General features: G+C 38.6%; 1 protein-coding gene across 1 annotated transcript in view; it reads right to left on the minus strand.

Annotated features, from left to right (window-relative positions):
- KCNK2 (potassium two pore domain channel subfamily K member 2) overlaps window positions 1-23,326 on the minus strand; it is a 126,410-nt gene that overhangs the window by 80,232 nt on the left and 22,852 nt on the right. The gene's annotated exons all lie outside the window — the stretch shown is intronic.

Here is a 23,326-nt window from a genome sequence, read left to right on the forward strand (position 1 = left end):
CACTCTCAGGGCCCAGCACTCAAGCCAGTTCCCTAGCCAGCAAAGAGCATGCCTGTCCAAGCCATGGACTGCCAGCTTCTCCAGGAGAATACTGTGTCAAAGGCTTTGTCAATGGCATGCAGCCCATTGTCCTTTGAGCAGACAAGAAGAGAGAGTGGGGGCCCAGGGGCTGCAAGTGCTGTGCATGCTCCAGTGGCATGGGCAGCATCAAGCTCCTTACTTTATCCACACTTTGTGCTCTCTCTGGGCCTCTCAATGCCTCTTTCCCACTAGCTGCTCCCCTTGCTCAAATGCATGCATACATAAAAGAATGAATCTTCAGCATGGCTATTGCGAACCTGATTAAAGACTTCTTACATTACTACTGCATCTCTCAGTCTGCAACATTTAAAAATACGTGACCACTTTTAATTTGCATTTTTAAATGAGTAAAATATTATGTACTGCAACTTGAATATGTATTAGTAAGTTCTACCTGCTTGGAGTATCTGTTTTACAATGCTATGAATTATTTGTTCAGTAGAAAAGTCATCATTGCTCACCTCATCAATTCATAGAAAAAAATGTTTACATGTGCCCATCTATTATCATACAGCTCAGTTGTCAGTTTTAATTAGGCTCTAATTCTTTCCACCGCTAGTAATTCTTATCTATTTATCCATGTGTGGCAAGTGGGAAGTTGTTTTAGAATCCATAAAGTACTCACTGCTGTAATTAATATTGTGAATGTGTATTTTTCTTTACTGGCTTGCAGATCTCCCAGTGGGTTTCCTCCCTGCCTGCATCGTGTTACCAGATCTAATGGGATTTATTTGTCACATGTTCTGCCACTGTTTTTTCATATTTGCTTTCACAAATCTGTTATGCTTGGACAGCTTCAGAGGCAACAACTATAATTAACTTTTCAATGCCATTCTCATCAATGATAAATGTGAGTTGCCATATGTCACCTTTATTAAGGTTTATTTATGCACAGAATAAACTTAATACTACTTAGAATTAGTAATTTCCTTGAGGGATATTCGATGTTGCTTTGGGTTGATTACAAATATGTGGTTTTTTGTAATCATCCAGATGTTCTACAAAATTGCCATTTTGCCATTTATTTTTCATTTTTGCTAGTTGTGGTCTCTTTAAAATAGGAGACTGACAATGGGAATATCTAGAACTAGTATTTGGCTGTCCACAACCATTAGCAGAAATCATGCAACTGTTCTTTTAGATTTTCGTGACACAGCTGGATGACTTATGACATGGAAACCTAATCTCTATATATTGCCTCTGTAGAATGGAAAAAAAGACATGGAATACTTTGAAAGAAAACAAAACGCACATAAGACCACACATGTGAGACCTGACAAGAGAATGGCCAAAGTTCACGCTAACTCTAAAGTCAGGATTTCTTAATTAAGCGGGTGCTTGCTTCTAAACACTGCTTTGTGAATTTGATGTTATATTTGCAAAGTAGCACATTAACATTTTAAGGCATTCTGAAAACATTTACATAGACTTTTAGCATAAGAATCTATAAATAAAATAAAATACAGAGAGGACACTGGAAGTCACCTAAAACAGTGCTAGTGCTCTTTGTGTACAGTAATCCACAAATAACTTTTAGAAGAAATAAAACAAATCAGAGAAGAGAGGAGAGGAGAGAATAGCCCAGCAGTACCAAATAAATCCTGTATAGGGATAATGAAAGAACTTGCTAGCAGGAATAAAGAATACAAATGAGCAGATGAAAAAGTATTACATTAAGCATCATCTACAATTTAAAAAGCAACAGACTTATTTTACATGGCAGTAACCATAAGAAAAAAATTCAATGAAATATATTAATTATTTTCCAATGTGCACAGGAGGCTTAGTTTTCTGGCAGTCTCTAAGCTGCATGGAGAGGCATCTGGAAAAGATGGTACAGATTTTTTTTTTTATAGAAAGACAGGCATTTATAGTCATTTTTTTTTTTTTAATTTCATTACTTGTTCTAAGGATAGACGTCTTATTTTATCTCTTCTCAATTATTTTGTCATTTTTTCCTCCCTCCATACCAGGCACAAAGCTCACAAATCACACTGTGAAACTAAGCTGTGCACTGATGCTAATGTCAAAATATGGCAGTTGCTAGTGATGGTTATTTAATTTAAAGAAGCCTAGAGTTCCAGTTCTGAAATTTCTAGGCAAAAAATAACTCCTAGATTCACATTTAAGCACCTAAAAAGAGGTGAATAAGTAATTTTGTATCACATAGAAATGCTGAGAATTAGAGCCTGGCATTCACCAAACAAGTTCTTAGCTTTATCTCCAAAAATCACCTTCCCTACCAGTGACCAAATCTACCTGCTGTAGTAAAGGTACTATCAGAACAACGCAGACAAGAGTCTGGATCAAAAGTCCAGTGTTTAGCAAGAAAAATGAACAGCTGTCACTCAGATACACTGTGCATTGACACTGTTCAGTATGTCTGCACTTGAACATTTTCTTTATGTGTAGACCTTGAAATTAAGGGCTTGGTATTTGAATCCTGGGCTGGCTGGCAGCAATGGCCAACACTGTCAGGAGAACAGGCTACAGGTTCAGCCTCATCCTTTCAGTTCTTAAAGTACTTGTAAACCTCTCTATTTTTGTTTTGGTGGTTTTTTTTTTTTTTTCCTAGAAAGACAGTTTCCAGTTATAATTGTTATGCCACTTATGTCAAGCATTAATGGTTCCACTGCTTTGTAAAGTTTCAGCATTTTTTTTTAGTGGTTTAGAGGAAAATTACAAATTGATGTCCAGCTCTAAGGAAAATACACGTACTACTGGGGGACAATTGGCCTACATTTTCCACTTTGATAGCAAAAATAGTATGCCCCAGATGTAAATACCCCAGGAAATAAGTAGAACCAAACACATTTAGGACTGGGACAGGTGAGAAAGTTACTTTATTTGACCTCTTCACATGAAGAAGCAAATATTAATATTATTACATTTCTGTGATTTTTCAGCTGCCTGGACATGAAGGATTTTCTATTTCTAAAGTCCTCAGTGCTTTAATATTTTTATAATCACTTACTCAAAAAGATTGCTTGCCCTATAAATAGTTTTGTAAAATCTCACTTATGTTATATCAGACTTGTTTTTTTTCCAGATTATTTATATTAGCCACAGCTATAGCGTAAGTGACCTACTGTAAAAAAATAAAAATAAATTAAAAAAAATGTAAGCTTCCTGTAATGCATTTTGTTAGAAAGAGAGAATATACCAATTTAAGAAATAGGGCAAGAGAAGCTAATAGAAAAACCATAAAGAAGTCAATTCCTGAAATTATTGCTTCCCAAGCTTTTCATGTTCTCTCTCATAATAACTTCAGATATTAAGGTGCTTACTGCTCAAAAAATTTACTTAAGGAATTGTCCTGCAAGAATATGAGAAGAAATACAACATAAGTAGTGAGTGAGGAAGCCTCAGGCTGAAGATTTGCACTATATTCTTTTGGACTTATTGGTAATTTCCTTCTTTATTTTAGAGGGAAGATGTGATGGTTTTTCATACTCACAAAAAACTGGCCATAAAATTTTGGAAAGTCTGCTACAGTCTCAGTACTGTGACTAGTAATGTAGATCTGTGGGGGAAACATCCCCTATTACTACTTTACGGGGTTGCAGGGAGTAGGTCCTACATTCTGCTGGCAAATCTACACGCAGGTATAACAGATGTAAGGGGGTATGAATATACCCACAAGCAGCCATGTGGGTATACTGAGAAAAGTGCCACATGCTTAAGGTTGTGCAGAACAACTCCAAAACAGTCAGCTCCTGAAGGTAAAGCAGGTAGAATCTTTAAAGCAAGGCACTCAGCATGGCAAGCTAGCTCAAATACAGTACCTCTCATGTCTGTGTCGTCTCTTGTTCTGAGTTATCTCTATGACAGCTATGTTTGCTTTTCCTGTGTGAATATGCAGGACACAGATGTGACATTTGACTTGGGCAGAGGCACCTATATGGAAAATTGTGATCCTCAAAACCCCTATCTTTTTTAACTTGTGTGGCTCAGTTTTCACCACTTCTACTTCTGGACGCAAATACACTTCCCACCTTGCTGCTTAGCACTAATGTCTTCCTTACGCTCAATTGACCCAGAAAATAGGCTTTCTTTACTTATCTCCTCAGGGGTGTTTGTTTGGAAGGCTTTTCTGGAAGGCTAGCAGAACAAACCGTATGTAAAATGTAGGGATATTTGCCACTTTCTTTTAAGAAAGTCTCTCTAGCGGAGCCTTTCCTTCTTTATAAAGGAAAGGCTCTGCTAGTTTTCATGCAGTAGTGCAATGACTGGAGAGGAGAGCTCTTTGAGAACATGGGGGGAAGGAATCCAATTATCTCTTCTGAATACAGGTTAGCCAAGGAGGTTGTGGATGCCCCATCCCTGGAGGCATTCAAGGCCAGGCTGGATGTGGCTCTGGGAAGCCTGGTCTAGTGGTTGGCAACCCTGCACATAGCAGGGAGGTTGAAACTAGATGAGCACTGTGGTCTTTTTCAACCCAGGCCATTCTGTGATTCTATGATCTTTCTCCTCAGAGAAAGACAGATGGGTAAGAGCCTGTCACCAGGACTTGCCCAGTTCCAGCAGGGCATGCTTAATACTCACCAATTCCTGACACATTGCTGGACTCATGCATGCTGCCCTCTGTTCTTACAATCCTGAGCACCCCATGTGTCTCCTCTAGCTTGTAAGATCCAGTCTGGTTACCCGAAAAATCAGACTCCATGTGGAAATTAGCCTCTACCATCTCCATTAATCAGAATCTATTCAGTAGTCAACAGGGCAATAAGAAGATGGTATGAGATTTGAGGCATCTTCTTAGAGGTATGACAGTGCTTTAACCTAGCAGGCATTAAACAACACTCAAGCAATCCCAGTTCTTCCTGTAGATTTCAAGATTTCTGAGGTGGGAAAAGGAGCAAATGAGAGAAAAAAAACACTCCTGGCTTAGTGATTCTGTATTCGCTTGGCAGAGGAGGACAAGTTCCTGTTCCAAGGACTGTTTATACATTTTAACAAGTGACAGTTTCAATGAAAAATCCAAGTGCAGAAACAAAATACATCTGATCACTTCTACAGATATTTATCACTGATAGTCATCATCAGTCTTAGTCATCAAATACCACACCAACACCATCTCACTTTGACTTCTTTAGCAATTTTGCTTGTTACAAATGAAGACAAGCCTGCAAGGATGCTGCAACATGCAGAAAATTCCTGCTAAATCAGTTCAAACACATTAATTAACAGAATTAATCAATTTCAACCACGAGATCAAAGAAATGGCCCATCAGATGACTGTTTAGAATAACTCAAGAAAGATTAATTTATATCCCAGTGTTCTCTTGATCCCAATAGCTTGTTGATGACAGAAGAGTACAAAAAAAAATTATTTTATCATCAATCACTTTCATTAGTGCTTGAATGCCTGCTGTGTACAAGGGTTGACACATTCCTTTGGTTTTAGACAAGAAAGCAACCTGTCAGTAACCGCTGAACTTCCAGTCACTCAAATGACCACTTGGAGAAGAACATACACAAAATAGCTCTGTGAGGAATGTTTAACAGAAAGCTTTATATGGAAAACACAACTTGTTTCTCTTGAAGTTAATAACATTCAAGCCATATATAACAATTACTGATGAACCAGCAGCAACACATCCTTCAGTGTATTCCTTGCACACTATAGGTAAGTATACTTCCAGATTACCTACAAGTACTAGATTTAGCCAGTAGCAATAGGCTTCGATTATTATTATAATATTAAAATACTACTGCATTGTGATCAGTTTATAATAATGAATAAATACTGATCCTGTTTACACAGTCCCACAATGCAGTATAGATCAGAGCTATCATGCAGCTGAACATACCAGTGGCATCCACTTAAGAATTTTTGACCTGCAGCACAGGTCAGAACTCTTCCCTTAATACAGACATACTGTTATAGAAGGTGTTGCAGAAGTACAGAACTTTATGTTCCTTAGCCTCATATTCACTTAATGCTACAGAATGTATAGTGCCAAGCCAGGGGCTTGGAGCCTCACCATTTTGTGGAAGGAACTACATGGCCCAGCAGCTTGTAATAGTGCAAGGGTATGTGACTCAGTGCTTTTCCCAGTTGAGATCCCTGCTTCCTCAATTCCTGTATATTGGTGTGATTCCCGAGTTAGACTACAGTAATGTAAATAAAGTCAGCCAAGTTTTGGTTGTTACCTCCTGTGACTCCACCATGGCTCTTTCAGCTCAGCCAACACAATGATTTAAGAGTCACCATGTTTTTGCTGATGTACTGAGCTTTATTTGTCTTTCCAATGTAGCAGATGCAGCCCAAAGTTAGAGCTTGAACTCTCTATTTAACAGAGGAGTAAAGTCAGTCAGCAAAGAGAGGAACTCCAGGAGCTAGACACCCAGCAAGGCAGCTGAACCAGAAGTGGACCAAACACCGTCACTATTACTTTAATCTCTCAAAGGAGGATCTGTTTGCATATCAGATTCTAGAAGTCATTTTTGGTGTTTTCTTTTTAAAGTACCTGACAAGCAAAAAAGAAGAGGGAGTGAGAAATGGGAGAGAACAAAGAGCTAGGAGACACCACTCAAGGCGACCAACCCAGCACCTGAAGAACCTATCCAGAAGACAGGAGAGGAGATATGGGCTCACATCTTCCAGCTACCTTTGACCACTTTAACTAGCAATGAATTGGGTGGGGTACCCTTAATCCCCACATTTTTAGCTGCTTATGATTTCGGCAATAAAGCGTTTCCTACTGGCATCCATGTCCTAACAGGCCACAACTGAATATTTTTATTTCATTTTAACACATACCTTATTCTGGAAAATTCCCATCAACTTCAAAGGAAGCCTAAAAACTTAAGAAGTGTTCAGTTCTCACATTATCCGTGGCCACGTCTGTATTTATTTTCCCATGCAAGCTTTGGCATGCTTCAGGGTCCTGCTCCACAGATCACTCAGAACAGCACCTGGCGGCAACATGCCACAGCTCACTCTCAGACTCAGGGCTTAAGCTTCCCTGTGAGGAAACTGGGTCATAGAGGTGTGGGAACAGGAAGGTCTCCTGCATATCACAACAAGTAGTAGACTACCTGCTTAAGAAGTTTCCCTGGGCATTCAACACAGAACAGCTCTCAAAAAATGCCAACTGCATGAAAGCTCAAAAGGCAAACACTAAAAAAAAAAAGTGTACCTGAAAAGAAGCATGCACAGATTGGTTTTTGGATAAATTGGAACTATCACAGAAGTCCAATTATTATTATTAAAAATTAGTGCATGGACCAAGCCAAACAACAGTCACTTACCAATTCACAATGGAGAGCATGGCAACTATTCAAACTGACTTATTCCTTTGCTCCTTACCAGGAATTTGAAGTTGACAAGTGCTGTTACGTCTACTTTTATCAAGGAGAATGAGAAAATAGTGACTAGACACATCCTATTTCCTATGGCACAGAATTTTTTAAGCAGGTTGCAGTTCAGCTCTTTGTATACTCAGTAGTAAGTGTGCACTGAAAGAACCAGGCCATTTTCCTCCTCTTTAAAGAACTTTCTTTTCCTAATATTTCCAAATGCATAATGCACTGCATAATGGATGCAGTGAATAGAAAATTTCCTTATCATGCACGTATTTTTAACTACTTCTGATCTTTTTTCTACGGTTTCTTTAGCATTCTCTTATAGTAGTAACAATGATTGTTTTTATTTTCTTGTTTCTTTGGGAAATTTGCTTTCTTATAATTTTTTTTTTCCTTTGCTGTCTGTATCTTCATTTGGTTGTCTATTTTTAAACTATGTTTTTCTTTCTGCCTCTAAGTGCTCTTGGCCTTCTAGCTTATATATTTTCTCTGTGAGAAGTTGTATTGCCTCTGTCTCCATCAACAATAAGTAAAATTCCATGCTTTCAAGATACTGCTTTCCAATTATATTTAGTTTGTACAAAGCTATTATGGAACCAAATTTACCATTGCACAATCTGGGCTTTTTGGTTGGTATTCAAATGACTCAAGATTTCATACTGACCCACGTATCAATATCCAACTTTTAAGTAACATTCCCACTCATCTTCCAGGTGTTATTCCACTCATCTGAGAGAGCTCTATCTGAGCAATTTCCACAGTACAACCTTCTACACTGCAAAATACTTAATTTCCTTTTAGGTATGACTTTCCACAGATAGCTTTCTTTCTCTACAAAATAGCAGCACTGTGAGAGCTCAGATATTGTTTCATTCCCCCCCCCCTTTTTTTTTTCCTTCAGCTGTAAACTTTCAAATTTCTTACTGCAAATACACTCCATGTGACAACTGAACTGTTTTATTTTTTTTCACTTTGTCACTCCATTTTTTTGGTAAGACTAGTTTGTCAGCCCAATCGACTGTGCCATCACCTCTTTTCTTTCTAAAGCTTGCACTCTCATCCAAGCATGCTCTGCAGCCTAGCCAAGTAACACCACTTCATCTAAACTTAAGCCAGACTCCTACTTGATATTTCTCTCTCAGTTCTACTCTCCAAATACCACTGCAATCCAATTGCAAAATAAGCATCTGAACACTGAAAAAAAGTAAAAGTTGTTACAAAAATATTATATAACTTTCTCTTTTATGTATTTCACATAAAATGATTAAATCTCTCAATTTCACTCCTTTTCAAAGAGCGTTACTCTTCTGAATTTCTTTTTAGCAAAAAACTAGTAATTACATTCATCTTCTTTAATTGTAGGCTATTAAACAGCATCCACTGATTCTGGTCCAAAATTACTGGGGAAGAAAAAAAAGAGTAGCTTGTTTTGCCGATCTTTCTTTTAAGAAACTTTTCTTTTTTGAAGAGACAAAATTCTCCTTTAATGCCTCCACCTAATGCATTTATGGAGGATCCCAGGTGCAATGGTTGTAGTGCTTACCTGCTGTTCCAGGTTCTTCACTTCTTGCTTTCCCCCCCCCCCCCCTACATTTCTGACATTGAATGCTTGTTTCTTTATCTATCCCATCTTCAGATATCAGAGAGTGCTCTGAGGCGGTTATTATGAAAATGCTCAAGTTGGATCTTGTAACTGTGATTAACTTTTCTAAATAACAAATAAAAACTAACAAATATGTAACAAGTGTACATAATACTGAAGCTTGTGAGGGAAGGAGATTGCCCCTTGTCTTTCTCTCACTGTGGAGCTGTTCTTGTTCAGGGGAAGTTACACTTCCACCCATTTATTCAAGGTTCAATTATCCTTCACTTCTTTGCCTTCAGTCTGAGTCTAATATAAGCTCTGTGGCCATAGAATGGAGATTCTTATGAGTACCAGGTCTCTTAAAGTGAAAGGGGAGAGTTATCCCTTTCTGCAAGGAATACAAAGTTTCTGGCACCCAAGCAGAAAGCTACCAAACCTCACATAATTTTGGTACTGGTTCTTTCAGCCCTACCTTCAAACAACACTATCCACATTGGCCAGTGTGTTCTAAATACAAAGTGCCACATAATCCGGTGGGCTGTTCTAGCCTATTCAAATCAGTTTATTAGAAGTCCCTTTAAATCTATCATCTTCTTGATTATTTTTTTCTGATATCACAAATACATATGTGGCAGAGATCAGCCAGCGAGTGCTATCAGAGTGCTACATGCCAATCCACGGGCCCTGGTGAAACATCAGTGGGAAAAACGCACTTAGTTCTAGCCACAAGTGCTCCATAAAAATTAAGCTAAAGTCGAGCAGAAAAGACTTCTGGATTGATCATGTCTGAGGAAACTACAAAAGCTCAGCTCACTCATTCTTGCAAAATGAAAACTGAGAAAAGATCTGATTACTTTGTGAAGACACATCAAAAAGACCTTTTCGAGCTAATGGATCATGCTGGCAAAAAAACAAAACCATTCTGTGAATAAATTTAGGCTGGAAATCACAAAAAGCATGTGAAGCGCCAGCTTCTGGAACAATCTCTCAATGAAGAGGCTGAGAATAAAAACCTAACTTTGTAAAACACTCTGGTCAGTTTATGAAAAACATTCATCTGACACACTGCCTGCAAAAACAGATCGGTCTCAGAATGTCAGGAGAGAGAGTCAACCCCTCTGATCCCATAAGCCACATTCTCAAGTTCTCACAGAGCTATATAGACCAGACAGATGCCAGAACATTTACTGTTCCCTCGTGGATTTGGGCTGGATGGCCTTTGCATCCCAGCAGAAGTCATGCCCATTGGCTCATGCCGCAAACCAATGCATCCCACTGTCAAAATGAGTGTTGGAACCCTAGAATTCGGGTCAATTTGATGTACAGACCAAAAACCCCAAGGTCTTCATCCCAAACCCTCCCCATCATGCAAACTGAGATGTAACGTTCTTGCAATCCACAGTTCTCAGGCACTGGGGTATCCCATCTCCAGCCTAAAGAGAAGAAACATTTTTTTGAATAAGAATGTGTCCTAGAGTAAGATTTTAAGATTTTTTTTCTCTGATTTCCTGTATTTTTAGCAACAGTAATATTAAGAACCGCAGTGACAAGTGAACACCTTTATGCCAACTCATCACCATCAGGGTGAAACACTGTACTGATAACTTGAGAAGATGAGATTTAAGAGGCAACAGCAGCATCCAGGACTGCGTGTTCCACCAAAGTCAAAACACTTACAGCAAGTAAGTGTCAAAACCAAGGATGTATGCCATTTATTAATAGAAGATGAAGTTATTGCTGAGTTAAGAAGTAGCCTCAAGTTACTAGTATAATTAAAAACTGTGATTAAATATTAAGATGACCAAAAAAAAAAAGAAATTAAATTGTGAGCTGTCAAAGTGCCAAGTAAAAAAGTCTGAAGAGAGATTTCAGAAGCAGCAGGAACATCCTTTTCCTTCCTTATCCATTTCTTCATGTTACTAACCCTTTTTTACCCCTTCTAACACAATCTCAAAGCTTTTTTCTCTGATGTTTGAATAGGTTATCAAGGTTATTTTCACATACAGTATACTTCTGTTTATAATATGCTGTGTGTTTGGAAATTGCTGAAGAGGACCCACCCACATAAAATAGAAAAAAATGCGATAGTGAAAAGGAGGACAACCACTTCTGGGACAGAACTGCAATCAACAGGAACAAAATAAGTGTTTGCGGATAGACTTAGGAAAGAAGAGAAGGGAAAGAAGAGTGGTGTGGTTTCATTACGGGTTATTTGGTTATCTAAACATTGGGGTTTATTTCAAGATTTTTCCATATTCATTTTCTTTGTTGTTCAGAACTATTCCTAATTTGGGTAAGCAAAAGCCTTCTTTTTTGTGTCATCTAATGGATGTCAGAGACTGCTATGACTTCTTCAGTACTGAGGATGACCTAAGGAGACAGTAAACTGCTGAAGCTAGATCAAGAAGGCAGCTTGAGCACTGACAACACAGGTAGCCAGAAGCTAGATCATCCCATCCATAAAAATGTCCTATTTCATGTAGCTCTGTTGGTGTTCTTTCGTTTGGTTGGTTGGTGTTTTGGGGTGAAGAACCAAGTAAAAGGCTTGCATCCTAGAGAGCCATGCAGACTGTAGGTTAGGATTCTTTCTGGGAACGTGGGAGACTCAAGAGTCATCATTAATCTGCCTGATCTAGTGCTTTGGCTAGCCTAGTATTAGCAAGTAGTAGCCTAATTGCACTGCTGAGGCTATAGTGGAGAAGAAACACAGATTTCCATGAGAAGTTTCAGTTAGATCAATGCTTTCCTGTGGTCAAAGAGCCTTATTTTTCCTTGAAGAACTCACTTCTGGCATGGAAAACACTGTTACACCTCAAAAAAAAAATATATATATATATATACACACACAAATATTTTTATATTTTTATATATATATACATACATATTTATATATATATATTTCTCACTGGCTCCAATTTATGCCAACAAATGATAGTAACACAGCCTTATCCTTTCTATTCCAGGTGTGCATTCCTCCTGCCTAGTCCTACCTGCCACAACCTGGATGAAGATATTTATCTTCCACAAGTGTCCTATGTTCCTATTACTGGATACTTACTCTGTAGCAATGCAAACAAGGCACTCATAGCTATAGTACAGAGTATAACTATGTCCAAATACACAAGCCATGTCTGGCTATGGCAAAATGCAGTGCTGAATAAACTGCAGTATATGTAAACTACATTAATGAGTTCCTTTCCCATCAATTTTTCCATAGATTATGGGAAACAGCTCTGATGCACACCTACACATCAGTTTAAAATGACAAACGTAGAGTGCCCAATGGATTGGTGAATACATCTGGGAGCAAACAGTACAGCCTATGGGACAAAATAACACTGGTTCCCAGACAAACCCCTACCTAATTGGAAGATTTCAAAAGGATGGTTGGGAGTTCAGTAGAGATAACAAAAGACTCCTCCCCACTCTTAACTCTGAAGACTATCAGCCTATGCCAGTACAGACATTCTGCTTAAGAGCTGGTGATTTTCTGTCTAGAGATCTGTCATACAGGCTGCCTCACAGCACAATCACCAATCATACAGATGGAGATATCCATAAGTTCACCATAGAATCATAGAATTACTCAGATTGGAAAGGACCTCAAAGATCATCAAGTCCAACCACAGCCTATCCATAGTACCCTAACAACCCTCTGCTAAATCATATCTCTGAGCACCACATCCAAACAGTTCTTAAACACAGCCAGGGACGGTGACTCAACCATCTCCAGCCTATTCCAGTGTTTAACCACCCTTTCTGTAAAGAAGTGTTTCCTAACATCCAACCTAAATTTACCTTGGCGCAACTTGAGGCCATTTCCCCTCGTCCTGTCACCAGTGAGAAGAGACCAACCCCGCTCTCACTGTAAACACTTTTCAGATACTGGAAGAGAGTAATAAGGTCTTCCCTCAGCCTCCTCTTCCCCAGACTAAACAGCCTCAACTCCCTCAGCATCTCCTCATAGGGCATGATTTTCCAAGCCCTTCACTAGCCTCGTTGCCTGGAGGCAACGTTTCTCTGGACCTGCTCCAGTACCTCCATGTCCTTCTTGTACTGAGGTATCCAAAACTGAACACAGTACTCGAGGTGAGGCCTTACCAATGCCGAGAACAGGGGCAGGATGACTTCCCTAGTCCTGCTCACCACACCATTCCTGATACAAGTCAGGATGCCACTGGCCTTCTTGGCCACCTGGGCACACTGCTGGCTCATATTCAGCCGACTGTTCGCTAAGGTCCCTTTCCATCAGGCAGCTTTCCAGCCACACCTCCCCAAGCCTGTAGGGTTGCCTGGGGTTGTTGTGACCAAAATGCAGGACCCGACACTTGGCCCTATTGAAACTCATGCCGTTAACCTCGGCCCATCAATCCAGTCTACCCAGGTCCCTCTGTAGTGCCCTTCTCCCCTCTGGCAGATCAACACTCCCTCCCAGCTTGGTGTCATCTGCAAACTTACTGAGGGTGCACTCAATCCCCTCATCAAGATCATCAATGAAGATATTAAACAGAAGCAGCCCCAGCACTGAGCCTTGGGGGACACCGTTCATGACTGGCCACCAACTGTAATCAACTCCATTAACCACGACTCTTTGGGCCTGGCCCTCCAGCCAGTGCTTTACCCAGCAGAGTGTACACCCATCCAGACAATGGGCAGCCAGCTTCTCCACTAGAATGTTATGGGAGACAGTGTCAAAGGCCTTACTGAAGTCCAGGTAGACCACATCGACAGCTTGACCCTCATCCACTAAGCGGGTCACCTTGTCTGACAAACCTGATTTCATTATATGACAGGATCTATCGTTGGTAAACCCATGCTGACTGGGCCTGATCCCCTGGTTGACCTTTAATTGGTCCGTGATGGTACCCGAGATTATCCATTTCATAACCTTCCCTGGCACCGAGGTGAGACTGATAGGCCTGTAGCTACCAGGATCATCTTTCCAGTCCTTTCTGAAAATGGGCGTCACATTGGCCAGTCACATTTACCATCACTGTCCTGTTTCAGTCCTGCTTCCCCACAGCTTTAAAAATCTTGAGTTTCTGCATCTACAATTTTAAAAAGGATTTCTACAGTGGAAAATCAGCATTGGCTATGGTTTACTGGAAATCCCAAACACTTCTGCAAAGCCTGATGAAAAATGTGCCTCTGGAGTATAGGTACATTTTTCTTTCCTGCCATATTTCTGTCAAGTGACATTTCATACTTTTTATCCACAAGTTTTTAATTTGACCATTTATGCCAACCTATTCCATGGCTTTGCACTTATGTTAAGTATGTTTTAGCTGTGAAGATCTTGTTCATGTAAGTGCTCAGATCTTTGTGGAAGTAATAGCATCCATAACTCACTTCATAGAAAAATTTTATACTGAATTTCATTCCTGATCTGTGTGCCTTCATTTTACCATACAATAGAACCCCAGGTGCAAAACACATATGCAAACCTAGATTCTTGAATATAAACATCCAAGGCTCCTTATACACAGGATTAGTGGAATGAGTGTTCATTTTGTGAGGTCAATAGCACACAGCTTTTTCTTTCTGACAATTTTACTTGATGCTAAAATAGTATTTTTCTCCTCATATTATTAAAGAGCAGATTTTTCTGACGCAATATTAGTATATATTCTTTTAGGGAAGAACAGCAGTATATCATTATCAGTATCAATTATCATTATCAGTATCAATTCCTCCTTCTGAGGTTTTCATCAAATTAATTTTTTCCTACTCTTGGTAAAGAGGCATAGGTTATATGTCATCTTATTTGAATTCTCTAACATTAGCTTGCATTATGCCGAGTGAAGCAAGACTCACAGCAACTCCAGGCAGCTAATGAAAAGATTACCCAAACACTTATACAGTCCACGTGCAGTATCCAGTCAATGATGGAGAAAAACTATCCAGTGAAGCATCTTCAGCGAAGCATTGGTTTGACTGCATTTCACTATTGCTTTCAGTGGACTTTTTCTTTAGTATACATTTTAGCAAAGGTAAAAATTCTGTCCCAGATTAAAGAAAAAAATACGGTTAATTTCTACTTTGTTCAGTGGCCTTTGCTGTAGCTGAGATCTGATCATTTCTCAGGAAGTCATAGGAATAGGGCATAGTGCCTTTGTGATCACATTAAGTAGCAATTGCCACTTCCAGAAAGCACTCAACTCCAAGTGGCACATCCAGGGAACAAGAGAAGCTACAGAGTATCACAGTATCTCTCATGTCCTTCCTCTTGTGTTTGCTGACAGTATGAAGAGAGATTACTGTGACTCAGAAGACAGATGGCAAAACGTAGTTCATATTCCAAAATACCAACTACAACAGGGCTGAACTATGTCAGCAGAGCTCTGCTGATCTACTTCCCTTTCTACAGGAGGACTGGAGAACAGCAGCTCAAGCACAACTGGTACTGCAAACAGTTAGGTACCATTATCTTGTTCCAAAGTATATCGGTGTCCAAGTCTGCTTTCTCCACACAACAAGAATGGTGGGGCTGAAGACGGATCCCTTCTGACATGGGTGTGGTTCAGCATGTACAGCCAACAGCCTCATTAACTCACACTGTAAGAGGACACCAAAACAAGGCTGAAGAATCAGCTCCCAAAGCTACAGAGGCTGTATAACCTCAGGCCATGTGCTCCAAGGCAGGGATGTGATATGAGCTCAGGCCTTCCACGTGACAAAAGTCAACTTCTCAATTTCAGGCACAGTCTCTGCAACTCTCACATCTAGTTCTGTGAGGTAAGAGCTCAGAAGCTATCCTCATCAACAAGAAAATGAGGGCACAATGAGGTTTTGAAAGGGTCCTGCAGCAGCCTCATAAGAGTACTTCGGAGATAAAGTTACAAGTCTGAGAAAACAGAGCATGGTGTCAGCATTTTCGTAAGACGTAAGACTGGTGGTGCACACAATACACCAAATAGTTTTGTAAACAAATATAAAGCAAATGGTAGGCAGAAAAATTGGAAGAGCTGTTTGAGGGTATAACAGCAATATTAGTGAGATAAAGTCATTATGTAGGCATGTCTCCCACTGAGGAGTTTTTTTTTCCTCATGTTTTTTGTGAACAGTGGTGAAAAAAATGAAAGGATTATTAGATACAACAGAGAAAATTCACACAAGTGTCCTTACCTTGCCAAATAAGAATCCAAGGTACATCTAAAGACAAGTCAATGGGAATTTTCCATTATCTAGCACTATTCCCTAAATAATCTATACATAAAGTTCTTAGTATGAACATAGAATCACAACCATAGAATGGCTTGGATTGGAAGGAACCATCTAGTTCCAACCACTCTGCCATAGCCACGTTCACCTCCCTCTAGACCAGGTTGCCCAAATTCCCATCCAGCATGAAACATTTCTAGGGACAGGACGTCCACAGCTTCTCTGGGCAGCCTGTTCTAGTGCCTCACTTCCCTCGTAGTGAAGAATTTCTAGTGAATATCAAAATCTACCCTCTTTGAATTTAAGCCATTATCCCTTGTCCAATCACTAGACTCTTACATAAGGAGTCTTTTCTTATCTTTTATTTAGCCCCCCTTTAAGTACCGGAAGGAACATATGAAATGAAAATACTGTTTTCATATATTGATGTGAGGCTTGGTCCAAGTAAAATACAGAAATAAGCAATGTATTTTGGCTTCTTCTATTTGTCAATCAATATATATATTGATTAAAATCCTATTGACTTTATGTATGGAGACCACTATAATTATAATCTCAATTTTTTCCTGATACTTGACAAGTTTTTTTTAGTTGCTTTCCAGCTGGCCTATCCGTGTCCATTGTGTTGTTGTACTGGAACAACTTCTCAAACTACTAATCAGTTTCATGGAAAAAATGTTATCCTTCTCTGGGTTTCTCTTACCACTCCACATCATTGGTATGGCATTTATATTATAATTTTAATCCTGATCTTAAAGTAAACAAAATAGTTTCCTAATTATATATTTTGAATCTCTTGATTTCACAATGAAGCTCTTAAATAACTATTCTAACTTGCCAAGAGTCCAAGATACTTGGACAAAAAAAAAATAAATTCAGATCTAGAGTTATTAGAATCACAAAATCATCAAGGCTGGAAAAGACCACTAAGGTCATCACATCCAACCATCAATCCGTTACCACTGTGTCCACTAATTATGTCCCTCAGTGCCACATCTACACATTTCTTGAACACTTCCAGGGACAGTGACTCCATCATCTCCTGGTTCTAATGCTTTACCACTCTTTCTGAGATAAAATATATCTAGTACCTAACCTGAGATATTAGGATACATTTTGGACTTTCAAGTCTGGGAAAGGGAAAAGGTTTAAATAATTATGTGCAGACTCAAAATTAAGATGAAGCAATAGCTTTGCTTTGGTTATGTAACCGGGAACAGGCACTTTTCATCTAACATAATATGTGATATCAGTCACTCTAAGATCCTCCAGATGTTAGTAGTATTTAATTTGGCCCAAAATTCAAAGTTTGAGCTTTTGAAGATTAGAACTTTACTGCCATACATTTTTAAGAATCACAATTCTTTTGACTATTAATTTCAAAAAGAAATATCTTGAAGTAATGAAATCTACCTACCATTCTTCATGATAGTTAATTTTTAACACATACAGAAATGGGTTTTTTGTTCTTGTTGTTGTTCATAGAAAAAGTGTCATCATGAATCTACAACTGTATCAAGTAAGTTGTTTAAAATAAACATATTTTCTTTGAAATATACCAATTTCTTCCCAGAAGAGGCAAAGCGCAAGCAACCTCTGAAGAGTGCTACCAGCCCCATGCTCACACTTGTACAGAACTCCATGCAAACAACACATTTCTAAGCTAAGTCTTTGGCTTTGTTCTTTGTTTGCAAATCCATTCCATAAGCCAGAATCAAATAAGTGGCTCCAAGGTTAAATCTAGAACACTGCCTCAAAGTGTTACTTTGCGGCTGCTGGCCACACGTGCATTTATGTGTTACAAGAGGACTGTTCATCCACAAAAAGAATTACGCTTTTCAAATTTAGTCTGAATTAAAGAAAAAGGAGACACTTCCTGCAGCTCAGTATTTACTAAGCATGACAGAGCGAGGGAGAAAATGCCTCTATATTAGACATTAGTTAAAACATCTTAGATATCATGGAGCGATGATATTCACTTCATTCCTTAAAACAGCATCCTGATTCTCTTTCTATTTATTTTTAACTAGAACTTTGCAAAATTTGATGCTACAAACTCACTAGTTGGCATTTCATTGCTTTATGTTGTCTCATGTGGGTTCATGCATCCTAAGCTTTGTTTTTAATTTCATGTCTTTCTGAAATAAACATAGTTAAAAAAAGATTTCTCCTTAAAACATTATGGGCTATCAAAGGAATTTCACTTTCATGCCTGAGAACAGCATGTCTCTTATAGATCTGAGAGTGTAGACTTGCAGAATGTGGAAGACATCTTTCAAATACCAATTTTTAAAATCCTTCTCACTGTTTCATAACATAGAACACATCAGACTTCTTAAAATTAAAATTAAATATTGATTACTTAGTCAATTAAATATCCTTACAGTGCAGTGGGTTTATTTCAAGAATCAAAGACAACTGCCCTTTCCACAGGCTGATATTACTGAAGTTTCTGAGAAGAATAATACAATAAAAAGATTTTGCTCTGTAAATTATCTGCACTTCAGCATCAGGATTAAAGTACTAATCTAGAACTCTGTCACAATTGTCAGTCTTTTATTTTTACTGAAGTGCACACAGTTGCTTTAGTCAAAGCACAGAAAGGACTTTAGTTCTTTGAAGAACAGGGGAATGGAAAGCTGCAGAGATGTGCTGAAGTCAGCTTGACCTAGTTTGATAGGGGCAAGATAAAGTTTGTTGCAGAAAGCTCTAATCCCAGCCATCCTGTTTTACAAGGAGGTCTGGAGTGAAAAGCCGTAGAAAAAACTGCAATCCAGTATCAGGAAAACTGAAATCAAAACATTGGCCTCCTGAAATATGACTTGTGTTATCTCTCCTACCACCCTGGCAGAGATCTTCATCAGCTAAGCCTCCTGACTCTACAAGCTATCAACCAAACTTTTCATATAGCTGAGAAGGTACTGATCATGTCTGAGACCGAACAAGAGAACACAGTTGGGAAAGGGTAGTACCTTCCCAGAGCCTCTCCTCACCCTTATATACTGAAGTACACATCAAGAAACAATTCCTAGAGCAGGAACTTTTCAGTCCAGTTAGATAAAGGAGGCAAAAAGCAAAAGCAAGGGGATATTGTCTTCATGATCCTATTTTACACACAGAGTATACAGCAAGAGAAATTAAGTGCCCTGCACAGGTGGAGAACAGATCTCACTGGCAAAGATGTATTTCGAGCTACTCTACCCATCACTACAGCATAACAAATCTTATTTGCTTAAAAAGGCAGAACTGTGAACTGTTAGTAAAGAAACTTCTGGATCCTGACCTAAACTCCTGGGAACATGAAAGAAGAGGCAGGGGAAAAAAAATAGAGGAAATCTAACTTGTGCTAGACTACTGTAGAATCCTTGATTACAGTATATTACATCTTGTTAACCTGCTTTTATCTTTACTGGCAAAGACACAAGCAAGAATATCTCACTCCCAGACTTCTCTGACCTCCCTTAAGAAAGGTGTGCTCACTTTGAGTAAGTAAAAAATGATGCATGCACAATTCTACGTTTTGCTCTAATGATCCATGTATTAAGTATTGTGTCAAAATATGAAATTGCTAAAAAGCAGCCTTGACTACTTTAAATCACTTATTTGTTTCTCCCTACTACTGAAAAAATACAGATGTAATAACTAAAACAGTGGAAGATATTTGTCGTCACGTTGCATTGTGCCTCACCACATTATACTGAAGATCTCCATATTATAGCATGCTGAATGCTGTAAGAATTGGCCTGCCAGCACTGAGCAATGTCCTTCTCCTTCCAGAAGTGGATGGAGGAAGTAAATCCTTTCATTGCTTATTAATAAAGATGAGAAGGGGTTTTTCATATGAGGAAATTAAACTACTATATATTTTATCTGTGATAATCAATCATACTAAAATAAAAGGAGAACATTAATAAACTATTTAGTCTCAATGTGATGCCTCTACTTCTCAAACATGCTTTGTCAGTATTGTTTAGAACTTTTTTTTAGATTTAACGTCTTACAGTTACTAGGAAATAAAATCCATCTATTTTTCACTCAAACATCTTCAAATCCTATTTCATTACCCTGTCCAAACAATTTTCAGCTCCCCCCTGGTCTGCACTGGTATATTTCCAAATTTAAAATGCTGAGAATTCTGACCAATAGCCATGGGAAACACAAAGTGTATACACTACACCTAAATAAATTTAAATAGTTCTACAAACTAAGTCCTTACAGCCATAGTAGGCTGACTAATGCCTGGATATATTTATTAAAATGGCTCCTTAGCTAATCTAGAAAATTATAAAATTTGAAGATCAATAGAATAATGGAATGGAGATCACAGGAATACATTATTAATCTGGCAGCAGCACAAAACAGGCAGTGCAAAAATACTAACAAAGTCAACAGTTGGTCAAACAATTACTGCCAATTCCACAACAGCGTTCTACTTCTTTTCCCTTAACTTTAAGCATGATAGCTATTACAAATACCAGAAGTATATATTTTTTCCTACTCTTGACCAGACTTTCATCTCAGTTTCTCCCGTATTGTCAGAAAAAGAAGTAGAGCTGTTGTGAAATCAGACTGTTTCTGATTGTCTGCTCTTATCCTCACCTTCCTCATTTTTTGCAACTCCTGTCCTGAAAATACTGTAACAGCATCAATAACACTGAAGGGTTATGGAATAAATATTTGCTAGACACAATGTTGAAATCACATCTGATGTTAGCTCATAAGCATTATGTGTTATTTTTCATAGGAAAGGGTTTTTGTGCTGGAGTCTGTAGTTAATATTTACCTCCACCTTCCTTTTATGTGGTGCACAAACTCTCCTCAGAGATGTACTCTGATATACCCTTCAGATTTAATGCTAACCATATGGGAAAGGACTGTATCCTACCAATCCAAGTCCATGTGTGAAACTTCTAATTCAGAGTGGAGGGAGGAACCACTTCCTTCATTTGAAAAGTACTTTTTGTTTTTAAATATAAATTCAGTGCAATTTCACCCAATTGATGTCATATATCTGCTCTGAAATTATTCTCACCTGTTAAATGCAGATATATATATATAGTACCATGGTCATGGTGTTCCTTCATTATGCTTCTTTACTAGCATGAAAATTATTGACACTACTTTTTTTCTCTTTTGTGTTCTGGCATTTAAAATCATGACTGCACTGTAGGTTATTCAGTATAGTAAATCTAAGAATGTTTTCCATTTGGCACCAAACTAACAACAAGCAACACCTTATTTCCCAGGTGATCCTGCAGTCTTTTTCAAATTCTAGCTAGGTAATTACATTCTGCCTGTCTGAGGTCTCCTTCTGACTCTGCAAAAGTATTTTTCATTTGTCATGAACAGTCTGTAGCAGTGCTGCAGGCTATGGAACAGCTGCGCTTGGGTGCTATGGCTGCCTTGGTACTTCAGTATAATTTACTCAAGTCGTCTTCTATTCTCTTAAGGATCACAGGATAAAACTTGACAGAAAATTACTGGGGTTTTGGGGGGGGGGGGGGGGGGGGGGGGGAGTGTGGAATCTGTTTTTGGTATTTAAAATTTAACACTTGAGTTCATTGGCTTCCAAAAGTTCAGAACTACTCATTCTTCAGGTGTAGAGATAATGAGTAATTGGTTATCTAAAGTTTCTAACATTGGTCAGAAAGCAATGTTAAAATAATTCTGGAGAAAAGAATGTTATCACTGATACTAAGAGAGCAGAGAATGAATGAACACCTAACAAGAAGAAATCACCATAGGTCAAGCTTTTTAATTAGTAATCCTAACCTCAGCATTTACATGCATATTGCACACCTTAAAGCAGTGAAAAGAATATACGACAAAGGATTTAATTAATCCAAGGAAAAGTAGTCCTTCAAAAAAACCCAAACTTAAGTATTTTGAGAGGCATAATTTCAGAACAATTAAGCATTTGAATACATACAAATCTTATTCACTTTCAGAAACATAGGACCATATACAGTGAACCAAAGGAAACACTTCTGCGTAAACAACTAAACTACTTTAAATAACCATGTTCCATTAGATGGTATTAAAGGTTTAATTATGAAGATAAGTAATTTATCCCTAATCCAAAAATATTATTCGAGATCCTGTTTATTCTTATATTCGGTGAAGATTTCAGATAGACAGATAAAAGTAGAACATTTTTTACTCACAAATGAAACACTTGTACATCACATTCCATGATGTATCTCTAATTCAGAAACCTGTGGTGCAAGATTGTTTTCTGAGTCAAGCAGAATAGAAATCACAGAATCACACAATTGCAGGGTTTGGAAGGGACCTCAAGAGATAAGTCCAACCTCCCTGCTAAAGCTGGGACCCTACTATGGGTGGCACAGGTAGGCATCCAGACAGGTCTTGAATATCTCCATAGAAGGAGACTCCACAACCTCTCCAGGCAGCCTGTTCCAGTGCTCTGTCACCCTTACCATAAAGAAGTTCTTCTGCATGTTTGTATGGAACTTCCTATGTTCAAGTTTTAGGTCATTATTGCTTGTCCTATTATTACACACTACCACCAAGAGCCTGGCTTCATTCATTTGCCTCTGACATCCCTTTAGGTATTTATAATTATTAATCAGATCCTCCCCTCCATCTTCTTTTCCCCAGGCTGAACAGACTCAACCTGACTAGACTCAGGTTACTCAGCCTTTCCTCATATGGGAGATGCTCCAGGCCCTTAATCATCTTTGTGGCCCTCCACTGGACTCCTTTCTAGGAGATCCTTGTTTTTTATTTAGGAAGTCCAGCACTGGACATAGTATTCTAGATGTGGCCTTACCAGGGCAGAGTAGACAGAGAGGATCATCTCCCCTGACCTGCTGGCCACAATTTTTGATACACCCAAATCTGCAAACAGATTTTTTATTCCATGCAACAGAGTATAAGTTTTTGTCCCCTCTCCTCCTTTTTAGATAGGATTTTCCTTCAGGGCTTGAGAAAAACTTTCCAAATTTTATATAGCTGCTGATAATTCCCCAGGAAAAACAGGAGGACCTCCAATATTATCTACAGCAGGACTAGTTACACTAATGTGTTTAAGTGAAACTATGATTTAAGTGATTGTCTGGATAAATACCCATCTATTCAACAGTTTCCTAATTTCCATGCTCCAACTTAACCATCACATTGTTATATGGAAATAAATATGCACAGTATTACAGTCAAATTTGTGAT

This window comes from Gallus gallus, chromosome 3 (assembly GCF_016699485.2).
Source record: "Gallus gallus isolate bGalGal1 chromosome 3, bGalGal1.mat.broiler.GRCg7b, whole genome shotgun sequence".
Taxonomy (NCBI): domain Eukaryota; kingdom Metazoa; phylum Chordata; class Aves; order Galliformes; family Phasianidae; genus Gallus; species Gallus gallus.